Source organism: Phyllobates terribilis, unplaced genomic scaffold (assembly GCF_046119375.1).
Source record: "Phyllobates terribilis strain yellow unplaced genomic scaffold, ASM4611937v1 Scaffold_391__1_contigs__length_1789467, whole genome shotgun sequence".
Classification (NCBI taxonomy): Eukaryota; Metazoa; Chordata; class Amphibia; order Anura; family Dendrobatidae; genus Phyllobates; species Phyllobates terribilis.
The window spans coordinates 1,731,766-1,744,287 of NW_027363151.1; the positions used below are offsets into that span (position 1 = coordinate 1,731,766).

A 12,522-nucleotide genomic window follows, 5' to 3' on the forward strand; every position below is an offset into this window, starting at 1 on the left:
TGTAAACATTTCTTAGAGGCTTGCAAGAGTAGGATGTAGTACAGGATAAGTGTGTCCACTGGGCGGTGGGTTAGATAATAAAGAATATGACCCCAACAGTCAATCGGGTAGCTACCGATGGCATAAATCTTAAGTTATTCAAGTTCAACGTTGCTGACTTTGACGGATCCTCTGCTCATTTAGGTTAATCCAGTGGAGTACATCTTTCGGATGTTCAAAGAAACAGGTCTGTCACTGAGTCGCCACCCTAAGTTTCACAGGGTAAAGCATGGAGTATGGTGTTTGCAAACTACACGATCGGCATTTTACAGCTAGAAACTGTGCCCTGCGTTTTGAAACTTCAATGGAGTAATCCGGAGAAAAGGAAATTCTTTTGCCATTGATGGAAATGCCTGCTTTATCACGGGAACCTTTAAGGATGGTGTCCCTGTCTTTATAATGCAGCAGCTTCATTAAAACTGGACGTGGAGAGGCCCTTGGTGGCAGTGGCCAGGATGGCACTCTATGCGCCCTCTCAACAGCAAAGAGACAGGCGGTCAGTCCCAAACAGAGAGTCCAGCGATTTCTCAAAATACTCAGTAGGGTTATTGCCCTGAGTTTTTTCAGGGACACCAACCACTCTTATGTTAGTTTGCCTGAGTCTGTTCTCTAAAACATCTGTCTTAGATAATAAGGCCAAAATCTGTTGATCATGTCTATGAGTGTACCGGATAATTTGAGGTTGTTTATCCTCCAGATCACCAATTCTGCTGCTTTGGTGCGGTCATTAACTTTTTGTAGCCTTTGCCTCATATAAAAAAATCCCTCTTTGATCTCCCCCATCTGGCTGCTGAGTGAAGATAGCGCAGATCCATACTGTGTTACAGCCATAAATACATCTTTTATCATAGGCTCAGTTATGTGCTAATCTGTGTCCTGATGGAGAGTAGCGAGTTCTGACTGAGGCTGCAGGCCGCAGGAACTTTCAGAGTCATTTTCAGCAGTATTATAAAATTCCTCTGAGCGCGCAGAGAAGCGGTTAGATTCCTCAGTAATTTGTATATGTGCCTCATTGCCGGTCTAGGCTCCGAGCCTGGAACTCGAGCAAAGCCAGCCTAAGTGCTGCGCCTGCAGCCACCGACTTTCCCACTCTTGTACCTGCTGAAGACGCGCCAGCACCATCTTGGATGACTCCATCCGCTACTTATCCCCGGAGTTCTTCTGCCGCACATCCGCTCACATGTCCGGCCAGGCCATGCCCCTGAGCCACAGGGAAATTAAACCCCTTTTGGATGCAAGTCATAGACTTTTAAGGGAAAACTGAAGGGTAAATAGAGAATCTTGTGATTAAAAAAAAATACAACTTCTATTTTATATGTATGGGAAGCCATGAAGGCCGACCTTAGAGGAATATTTCCAAAATAAATCTCAGCAGCTAAATCCCATACTAAGCAGCAGGATCCATTGGTGTTTCAGGAGTTGGGAGATGCAGAGAATGCGATAATTAGAGATCCAATGCCGGCTGCGCAAAACAGGCTGAAAGCAGATCCGGACATGAGGAATCAGGTAACATTGCATATGCAGGAAGGAAGAAGCGGTTTCTAAAGCTTCTGGTCCTTTCCTTAGACTCTCAGAATTTATTAGATGAACTACTTGATATACAAGAGCTAGAATGGGCACTGAGCTCAATGTCCAATGATAAAGCACTGGGAACAGATGGTCTTCCAGGGAAGTATATAAGAGATACAAGGAAGTATTACTACCACTGCTATTCGAGATATACAATTCATGTTTTGAGGGGATCATTGCCCATGTCCATAATTATGGTATGACCTAAACAAGGCTGTTCTATTTTACAGTAGCGACCAAAATGATTAAGGCCAACGAATAGGCCGAAACGTCTTGTATTGTTGCCATCCACGACTGGATTGATACTTCTATTTCTTTATTTCTTATGTTAATAATGAATTTTTGCATCTTCACCTCCCAAGTATGCGATGAATCATATTTGAACTATTGCAGCCCATGCACATTACATCAGCACCTCAGCTGTGACAGAGTGCTCGCCAATCATATCCTCTCTATTATTCCATCCATAGACCATACTAAGGACTAAGGGGCACTTCTTACAGGTGGACGAATGGCCATTTCGGCAAATAGGAAAGGGTTCTTTACAGTTAGAGCAGTCATACTGTGGAACACTCTACCATAAGAGGTAGTAATGGTAAACACTAACAAATTTAAAAAAAAAAGGGCTGGAAGACTTCCTCAGTACAAATAACATTGTGGGTTATAGATAATTTAGAGACAAAAATTTATAATTGGTGGGAAAAGGGTGAACTTGATGGACCTAGTTTTTTTTTCAACATCCACATGTTTCTATATGGCGACTTCCACCCCAGGACATTCAGAACTTATCTTAGAAAATTCACCAAAATGGGGATGAATACCATAATAACATAAAAACCTTCCCTGGATCCATCTTAAACCCATCAGCCGATAAAATGAAACCCATGAATGAAATTTACTGAACAGAAAAAACACATTTCTCAAGTTTAGCAAAAATTTTAGGAAAAATATATATCATTGTATCGTGTTAGCCAGTAGATAGAAAAATAAGATTTGAGAGTACTCAGTGGTTGATACCTTTTAATGGCTAACTGAAAAGATGGTAACAAATTGCAAGCTTTCAAGACTACTCAGGTATCTTCATCAGGCATACTTTAACACAATCTGAAGAGCCACATATTCATACACAGCAGGGCACAGGAATAATGCAATAGATAAGACAAGTGACATGAAGCAGAACTATCAGTATTGAAGAGGGAGAAGCAGTTGTGGCCGTAAATATTACCACAGTTCATAGATAAGGATTGTGAAAGTTTAATTGTCCTGTGATTGAGGTCTGGTCCATGATTGTGATGGTCCCAAAATGTTCTGAGGAGCACATTCCTTAGTTGATGTAGAAAGACATAAATCCATGCGATATACATACATTTATTGCTGCTCTGAGTGTGTCACGCCAGATGTGGGAAAGACTAAGTGAACACAGAGGGAAGAAGGAAAAGGAGCCCAGACACTAGGGAAAGGGGAAAGTGGAGACCTCCTAGTCTGGTCTAGGGTCACCCTGTCTCAACTACCGTCACTATATTCAACAATTGAGCTACTATATTGGCTCCTCGCCAATCACCGCACGTGTGCCTCACCCTGGCTTTCCCTGGCGTATGGCAAAGGCTAGGGAAGGGAGGAGATGAGCACTAGTCGATCTCACTAAACTCTATAGAAAACAAGGGTAGACAAACATGGGGGAGATTGCTTAGCTTTAGACGAACTCCAGACAAATGGGCACTCAGCCTCAAGCTCCAGAGATGATGCAGTACTGCTCTTGCTAAGCCTTCACAAGTAGAAATGAATATAGCCGGCACCTCCCTCTCAGACACACCAGGTATTTATACACCCAGGCCAGAGAGCTAATTAGCCAGAGGGAGGTAGCCGCTAGGTCCTAGAGACAGCCTCTCCTCTAAGAAGAGGTCTGTAATGCCAAACATAGAGATCTCCTGCAACCAACTGCAGGGCGACTATCTGTCACCTCTGATACACCCGTGACAGTGTGTCAAAGATTGTCATAAGATTGTACTCCCAAATTTTTTTTTGTCTCTCTGAGATTTGAAGTTACATTTTAATACAAGTAATTTCATGTCCACGGTGCTGTGATCAGGGATAAAAAATGTTTGGCCACAGGTAGATCTATTCTTTTTTTTTTATTGGGTGGCGATGAGAATTCATCCTTGTTCTAAGTTTTTGCCCTGTCTTCCCTACACACAGACACCCAGTTGAACATTTGGTACATATAATTAAGTACACGATATTAGATGTAATGCAGCTGAAATTACCTGGGATCTTGTGGTCCTGATGCTGGTTGGGAATCTTTATCTTGTCAGTGGTCATTATAAATAGACATGTTTTACATTTTTTTCTGGCTGCAGAGAAAAGTTCCTGTAGCTGTTGGAGAGGACTGCCTAAATCACAGAAGTGGGGGGTCTGGAAATATAGATTGTAATCGGGCATCTTTTTGTAATAATGGTTGTAATTTCCATGAAGCTCCCATTAGCACCTCCAGATTTGGATTTTAGGTGACTACGAGAGGCACCCGGTTGCTTTCTTGTTTAGTTTTGAAATGTAGATGATTCCTTGATATTCTGGTGGCTCTTGCAATCTGGTTTTCAATTGTTGTTTGGTGGTAGCCCTGGTTCAAAAAGGTGTTTCTGAGGCCACCAAGGTGTTTGCCTCTGTCCATAGGGTTGGAACATATCCAACTGTATCGGATGGCCTGGCTGTAGCCAATAGAGGTTATGTGTTTTGTATGGAAACTGACCCATTTAGGGGATGTTGGACGGTCAATTGGCTTCTGGTACATGGACGTCTCTATTTCATTGTTATGTAACTTAATGATGGTGTCCAAAAAGTTAATTTCAGTACAGAAGTAGTTGAGTGTTAAGTTGATGGTGGGATGAAATTGATTAAAGTGTTCAAGGAACTTCTTTAGATGTTGCTCAGAATATGTCCAGATGATTAAACTATAGTCAATTAGTAGTAGGTAGTAGGCCAGAGGCCTGATGTGACATGAGGACAAGAAGTCACATTCAAGCTTGGTCATGAAAATTTGCATACTGTTAAGCCATTACACTTCCTATTTCTGTACCAGTCTCCTGTAGATATATGTGGTTATGAAATTCAAAGTAATTGTGGGTGAGGATGAATTTTGTAAGTTTCACCAAAAAGCTGAAACTATCCTTTCCGTCTGTTTGCTTTCCCTTCCAGCAGCTTTTTCCACAGTTAGGTTTCTGGGAGGTCATACTTGTTCCTTTTATTTTTGATTCTCCTTGGCTTGACTTCTTTGCCCTATATGAATGTGTTTTAGTTTCTCACCCACAGTTTTTATATCTTACTTCACACTTTCCTTTCCACTTGTTGACAGTGTGTTGCGGCCTCCCCTCTGGTTCCTCAGGAGGTACAAGAAAACCCTCAATGGCCTACTACGGAGTTAGATCTGAGGTGGTGTTTTAAGTTGTGCAGCTAGGGTCTTTTTAGTCTATACAGAAACCAGTTGGGTGTAGTTGCGGCATTTTCCTGTGTGGGTTCTCCGGTGGCTATAAAGATGGGCTTTCTGGTTAAAACATTTTCCACATTCTGAACAGGAAAAAGGCTTCTCCCCTGTGTGAGTTCTCTGATGTTTGACAAGATTTGATTTCATTGCAAAACATTTCCCACATTCTGAACATGAAAATGGCTTCTCCCCTGTGTGAGTTCTCTGATGTGCAATGAGATTTGATTTATTTCCAAAACATTTCCCACATTCTGAACATGAAAAAGGTTTATCACTTATGTGAGTTTTCTGATGTGCGACAAGACTTGATTTCTTTGCAAAATATTTTCCACATTCTGAACATGAAAATGGCTTCTCCCCTGTGTGGGTTCTTTGGTGTATTACAACATCTGATTCATGGATAAAACATTTTCCACATTCTGAACATGAAAAAGGCTTCTCCCCTGTGTGAGTTCTCTGATGTTTGATAAGATGTGATCTCTCTGTAAAACATTTCCCACATTCTGAACATGAAAATGGCTTCTCCCCTGTGTGAGTTCTCTGATGTGCAATAAGAGTTGATTTAATTGCAAAATATTTCCCACATTCTGAACATGAAAATGGCTTCTCCCGTGTGAGTTCTCTGATGTTTGATAAGATTTGCCTTCTTTGCAAAACATTTCCCACATTCTAAACATGAAAATGGTTTCTCTCCTGTGTGAGTTCTCTGATGTTTGTTCAGATCTGATTTCCCTGTAAAACATTTTCCACATTCTGAACAGGAAAAAGGCTTCTCCCCTGTGTGGGTTCTCTGATGTACGATAATATTTGATTTCCTTGTAAAACATTTTCCACATTCTGAACAGGAAAAAGGCTTCTCCCCTGTGTGAGTTCTCAGATGTTTGGTTAGCCTTGATTTCTCTGTAAAACATTTCCGACATTCTGAACATGAAAATAGCTTCTCCCCTGTGTGACTTCTCTGGTGACTATCAAGATCTGATTTATGGTTAAAACATTTCCCCTGCTTGAAACAAAAAAATCTATTCTCTGCTGTGTACGTTTTCTGATGTTTAAGAAAAGACTTTTTGAGAAGACTATTTCCATATTCTGAATGTAAAAATGGCTTTGTTGCTTTAGGTGCAGTTTGTTTCTTAATGCCTCTTTTGTGACTATGATTTTCCTTAGTAGTCAGCAATGAATCAGAAGACAGGACCTGTTTTAAAGAATCAGATGACAGATCTTCGCTGTGAAGGGATGATGGGATATCTGGAGTAATGGCATTCACTTCATTTGTATCCTGCGGGATCTCAAGATCATCAGATTTAAAAATTGAAGATGCCAGCTGTCCCTCTGATCTCCTGGTACAGTCATCTGCCAAGAATAAAACAAATTATTATTTTTGAATAAAATATCCTTGAGTTTTATATTTTTGAGCATTTCTACTTAAAGTGTCTGTAGAAATGGCAAGTTATGTAAAAACATTGAATGATTTACCAAGACAATGACAGTTCACAGTCTAATATAAAACCTCATAGGATGAACCAGTAGAGCGTGGTGTTCAAATGTTTGTTCATTCTGGATCCCAAATATGGAATAAAAAGCCACCAAACAATGTTATGTAGGCAAAAATAATATCAATAAAAACTTCTATTCATCTCACAATAAACAAGTCCCCACTCAGGCCCATCATCTGTCAGTGGAAAAACAGAAGTTTCCACATTATTAGGGTCTCAAAGGCTCTTGAAAAGCAACATGGCTTCCATAAACCAATCCAGCAATATCCGCTCTCCCAAAGTCAGATCTCCCCCTCACTTCAGAGCCTTGCAGTGTGCCCAAACCACATTTAGCATCCATGTATTCGGCATTACTATAGGGAGAAGAACCCACTTAATTTAAGGTGTGTGTCTCCTGGAGCACAATCTGGGCACTATGTGTTGGGAAATAAAATAGTATATTTGCAATTTTCACGCTCCAACATGCACTGCGTGTTAATTTCCGGAAAGTGGTTGTGCAGTCAAAATAGTCACTACTCCTATACATTAATTCACTGAGGGTTATAATATTCAAAATGGAGTCACTTTATGAGAATTTCTACTGCTCTGGTTTTCTGCCATTTTGTCATATTAGGGCTTCTGCAAATGGTGTGACCCATCTCCTCTGAGATCTGCTGCTGCGACGTCTGCTTCTTTCACCATACCTGTCCTCATTCATTCTGCAGAGAATCTGACTTTATGGTGTAGGTAATCAAATGCCCATGTTGTCTACTATTCGTAGGGGAAACTACTCAACACATCAGGGACCATATTGCCAGCCATAAATCCACGATTTGTTGCGGCAAAACCTTGTTACCACTACCCCATCATTTCTCAAGCGCCAGGTATGCAGTATCACAACTCAGGTTCCAGGTGATCGAACAAGTACCCAGACGAGGTGGTAACCATATTAAACTCCTTAAACAACAGGAGTGGTGCTGGATACACACCCAAAAGACACTGACAGAGGGTCTCAACCATGAAATAGATTGGCTAACTTGATTATCTTTTTTTCAGACACACTAGATCAACTCTACAACCTCTCCTATTCCTCCTCTCCAGGTGAGTTCCAGAAACCCCCTTCCCCTCTCCCCTGGCTTCTCCCTCCTATCTCCGTCTCCACCCCTTCCCCTCTCCCTTCTCCTCACCCTCTTACACACAGCTCCCATATATCACTCTAGCAAACCTAATTACATACAAGGGGCATGGCCTCACACTATTTAGTTTCATACAGGACTCCATATATTCCTTACACCACCCCCCTCCATTATTCCTTTCATCCACAGCACCAATTGACCCAACCAGCACAATTTTATTCCCCCACCCAGATCAACCTCACTTTTGCCCCTCATCGATACACCATGATGACAACATAACAGAACTGAGTATGTATAATAATTCCCTAGCGCAGGAATAAGGCTGGAGATATACTAATGAGATACTAATAAATTTGTATATTTTATCGGTTTAAAATGGATTACACCACGAACGTGCCATAATAAGCACTTTTCTCTCCAAGTCACCCCTGGACTCTTTCCTGAGGTAATTGATTTAATTAAAAGTTACAATTCCTAATAAAATTATATGTTCTTTATTCTAACCTATTTTACCTTACCTATATTGTTTCTTTGATTCTCCAAGTCACCGGACCAAAAAGACCACTTGGACAATAGTAACTCGCTTCTTAAAAAGCTATCTATCAACATCCTCTTTTTCTTCCCGGTAGGTGTGGTACCACCAAACCCTTACCTGTAGACATAATTTTGAAATTAACTAATTTTCAATATTTTAGCTTTCTCTACCACCGAGAAAATACACCAACACAGAGGACCACTAACCATCCTTCCTTCCTCACCAGCAGGTAAGATCGGTTACTCCTCAATCAGACCTGCTATCTTCACACCACATTCTAAACCATTTGTCTTCTAACTAGGAAAGAAACTACTAAACCTCAACCGGACAAATTATCTGAAATACAGGAGGAAAATTACTATCCCACCATACTTCCCTCCTTTTTTTGACTGTATCTCCGACAGGCTATATTTTATCCTATTTATGCCCCAGATTTTACTTTTGTAATGTATTTTAAACCAATACTAATACATTTGTATATTTTATCTCATTAGTATATCTCCAGTCTTATTCCAGCGCTAGTGAATTATTATACATACTTTGTACATTCATTTTCCCCGACATACTGTCCCACTTGCTGCAGGAATAATAGGCCTACTTGCCAGCGCTACTCCTCTCTAAAAAAAATTACCATAACAGAACTATCGCATATAGCCTAAAGTGCATGCTCAGGCTTCACCAGACGCCATGGATGTGCTACACATGTGACACGGCCATACGGGAGGACGGGTCCGCCCCAACAGACCCACTCTCCCTGCCACATCACCTGCCTGTGACGCAACTTCCAAGGGGGGTCGAGTTTGAGCGCATGCACTTACGGTCTGACGGTAATCACGGAAACATACATAAACCCTCCAACCACAACTAGAGACAGATGCACAAGATGAAGGTGCGGAGCGCCTGTTCACAGCTCCATTAAAGGTACCCAACCAGCACATTTTGGGCAGTCAGGCAAGCCACCTGGCCACATGCCTCTATACTGATCGGTTTGGGGACCTGTACTCCCTATATGTCTCTGCCCTGTTACTTAATAAGCTTTATTACTTATCTGAGTGGGGACCTATATTCCTCATATGTCTCTGCCCCATACCTAACATAACTTTATACTCATCTATTTGGTGACCCATTTTCTTTATGTATCTGCCCTATACCTAACTTCTTTACCACCTAAGCTCTATCATTCTTCTCCTCGTCCGTCCTCCGGCTCCTTTGCTCCTCCACTTAATCATTAATCTTTTTTCTTCCATTGTCCCATATTTTTACCAATGACTTACCATGTGGCCAGAATATCAGCAATACTTACCTGCAGGACGGATGTCCTAGAAGCTGCTGAAGATTGTCGCACAATTACAAGTACATTCATGATGAGGATATGAAAGGCTCATATACATAATTTCTGTATATATGTAAATATGTATATGTGTCTTCACATTTATGTATCGTTTCTCTTTTTTCACAGTGACATTATGAATAAGACTCTGGCAGGGTCGAAACGTTAAAATTGATATGTGTCGCATATCCCTGCACCTTTTTAGGTCAGCGCTTATGTCTGAATCACCATATGTGAAATAAACTGTTTGCATACCAAAAGGATGGTGCGGTGAATCACTACCTACAGATATTCATTCTGCAGACGGCGCTGGTGATGGAGGAGACGTCAGAACCAGAAGCTCTGGAAGGCGCAGGCTCTGTCCAGCCACTAAGATTAGGGTTGCTGGGACCAGTAGTACCATCCAGTCTGGCAGTATAGGTGTGTGTGTTATCCAGCTGGAGTAATCTGCTCCCTGCTTCAGCCATTTGGAAAGCACCGCACCCTACTAAAGCTGGAAGCATATTGCCGGAAGCTTCCAGATACAGCCTTGTTCTCCTCTGGGTCAGTCCTCTGTGCTCAGCTCCCGGCTTGTGTATTTGTTTCCTGTTGTGACCTTGGCCCATTTACTGACTACTCTTGTGTCTTCTGATTTTGTATTTTCTCTGCCCTCCTGGTTCTGACCCGGCTACCTGACTATTCTTCTTCCCATCTCACTCCACAGAACAGCAGGTAACACCGTGGCCCAAGCCTAGGGGGTCTCTGTGTAACTCCAGATCCATGTAAAGGGGTTAAAGAATGTTGAGCCAACCAATCCCTGGGCTCTAGAAAACAGAGGAGATAGTGCCAAACCTGTTCGTGGTGGCCATGTTTGAGCTGCCAGGTGACCATGAACAGTGCCCCCAATACATTGTGTCTGCAAACTATTCCAGCAAAATCTGCATTCAAATAGATAAATGGCGCTCCTTCTCTTCTTAACCTGCCATGTGCTCAGACAGTAGTGTACAACCGTATATAGGGTATTGTGGGATCAATAGCCACCATGGGCAGCACGGTGGCTCTGTGCTTAGAATTGCAGCCTTAGAAAAATCCGGAACCCCCAGCGAAACGCGCGTCAGGGATGACTCCTGATAGTTTCATCAGACAGTATTATGCCATATTTGACCGCACTATAGAGTGCAGTGTTACAGTGCTGCATAAAACCAGATTTACCCCGTTTTAGCTGTCAGCTCTGTTAGACCTGACAGACTGTTGACATAGTTGAAATTGTCTCTCACGCTGATCATACCCACACACGTGTTGACAGCGTGGGAGAGGCCGATAGTGGCATATGCTAGCCGCATCTGATATCTAAATCGGCAGAAAGCGTGTTGGATCTCCTGCACAACCAGGAGATCGTGACTTAGTTGGATCACTTGCTTCTCCTGCTGACCATCAATTCTTGTGCAGACAGTGTGAGAGAGACTGTCAGTGGCATAGCTGAGCCGCTTGTGCTCTTAAGCTGGCTAAGTCTGTTATATTGCTGGAGTTATTTCACTGCCGACAGCACGACTGGAGATGCGAGTGGAATTATTAAGGATCCATTACACAGATTGTGTGACAGGTGCAATAGTGTACCCTGATAACCTCTGTACAAGGGCTCATTACACTTCTATCTATCAGACCTGCCACACTTTTGAAGTCACTTTATAATATGGGGAGTGTATCCAACGGGCTAGGAGAATTTTTTACTATTGAATTCACTCTGGCAAATTGAGCCTTTATTTAACACTAGAACTACTGATGGAGTCATTTTGACTCCTTTCGTTTTTTATTTCTCTTCTGTGACTACATTTTTCAGAATTCCGGCTTGAAACTCGGTGACTTTTCCTCAAATATGATGTGAAAAAAGATTTTGTGAGAATAAATAATTTTGGTGAAAAATTTGCGCGTTTTTTTTTTGAAAATTTACCAAGAACTACTGAAGGGAGTCATTTTGACTCCCTACTATATTTTGAGGTCCTTTTGTCACTAAATGTTGCTATAAAGTTTTGTGCATAATTTTTTCACTCTGTCTTATTTACCCTGATGTTCATATAGATGTAGTTCAATTTACATGTCAACTTTTCACATTTTCCTTGTGTTTTACCTGCTTGTATTACTGTGTAATGCTGAACAAAATAGCTTGTTTACTCTAGGCTCTTATCTTATGCTAATGAAGGGTGGTGTTTTTCTAAGGTCCTAGCAGGAGACAGTATTCTGGATAGTAACTTTACTTTCAGTTCAGCTGAAGAGACAAAGAGAACAGACGCAGACATACGAGCTCTGAAGACTCATACAGGTATGAATTGTTATGAAATAGTTTAGCTGTCTGTCAACTGATTCAGCCCACCTACTTTTGAAGGTGGCAGAACAGTTATTATTTCTTTTAGTTTTCATTTCATTTCTATTTTTCAGCAGGGAACTATATAGAATTATGGAATTTGTGAGGAATATGGAGAGAAGACGTTTGATAAAGCCTCAGGATATTCTGGCTACTTTGCAATCCATACCGGAGGATGAATCGGAATCCGAATTGCAGGAACATGTATTTGATTCTGACAGTGATGAAGATTTCATTCCTCAGAACATATCAAGTGAATCTGAAGACTCAGAAGGAACAAATCCAGAAGGTAAGTAGTTATGTGTATTTATTTGTTCTTCCACACACTGAGTTAGGGCCTGTGCACACTAGCAGAATTCTGGCTGAATAGCCATCTGGATATTCTTGCCGCAATACAGGCCGTACCTGCCCGCTCATGCCTGAAGCTCCGCTCCGAACCCCGGTCTGGAGCCGCTGTCAGGGACAGAGCAGCGCTTGCTTACGCGCGAGCACGGCTCCGTCCCAGACAGCGGCTCCAGCCCGGGGTTCGGAGCAGAGCTTCAGGTATGAAACTCCGCTCTGTACCTGAGCGGGCAGGTACGGGCCGGATTCTGGTGAGAATATCCAGTCGGATATTCCGCCG

At 41.9% G+C, this 12,522-nt stretch overlaps 1 pseudogene; it reads right to left on the minus strand.

The window, feature by feature from the left end:
• Positions 1-2,615: 2,615 nt before the first annotated feature.
• LOC141224332 (uncharacterized) overlaps positions 2,616-12,522 on the minus strand; it is a 31,955-nt pseudogene continuing 22,048 nt past the window's right edge.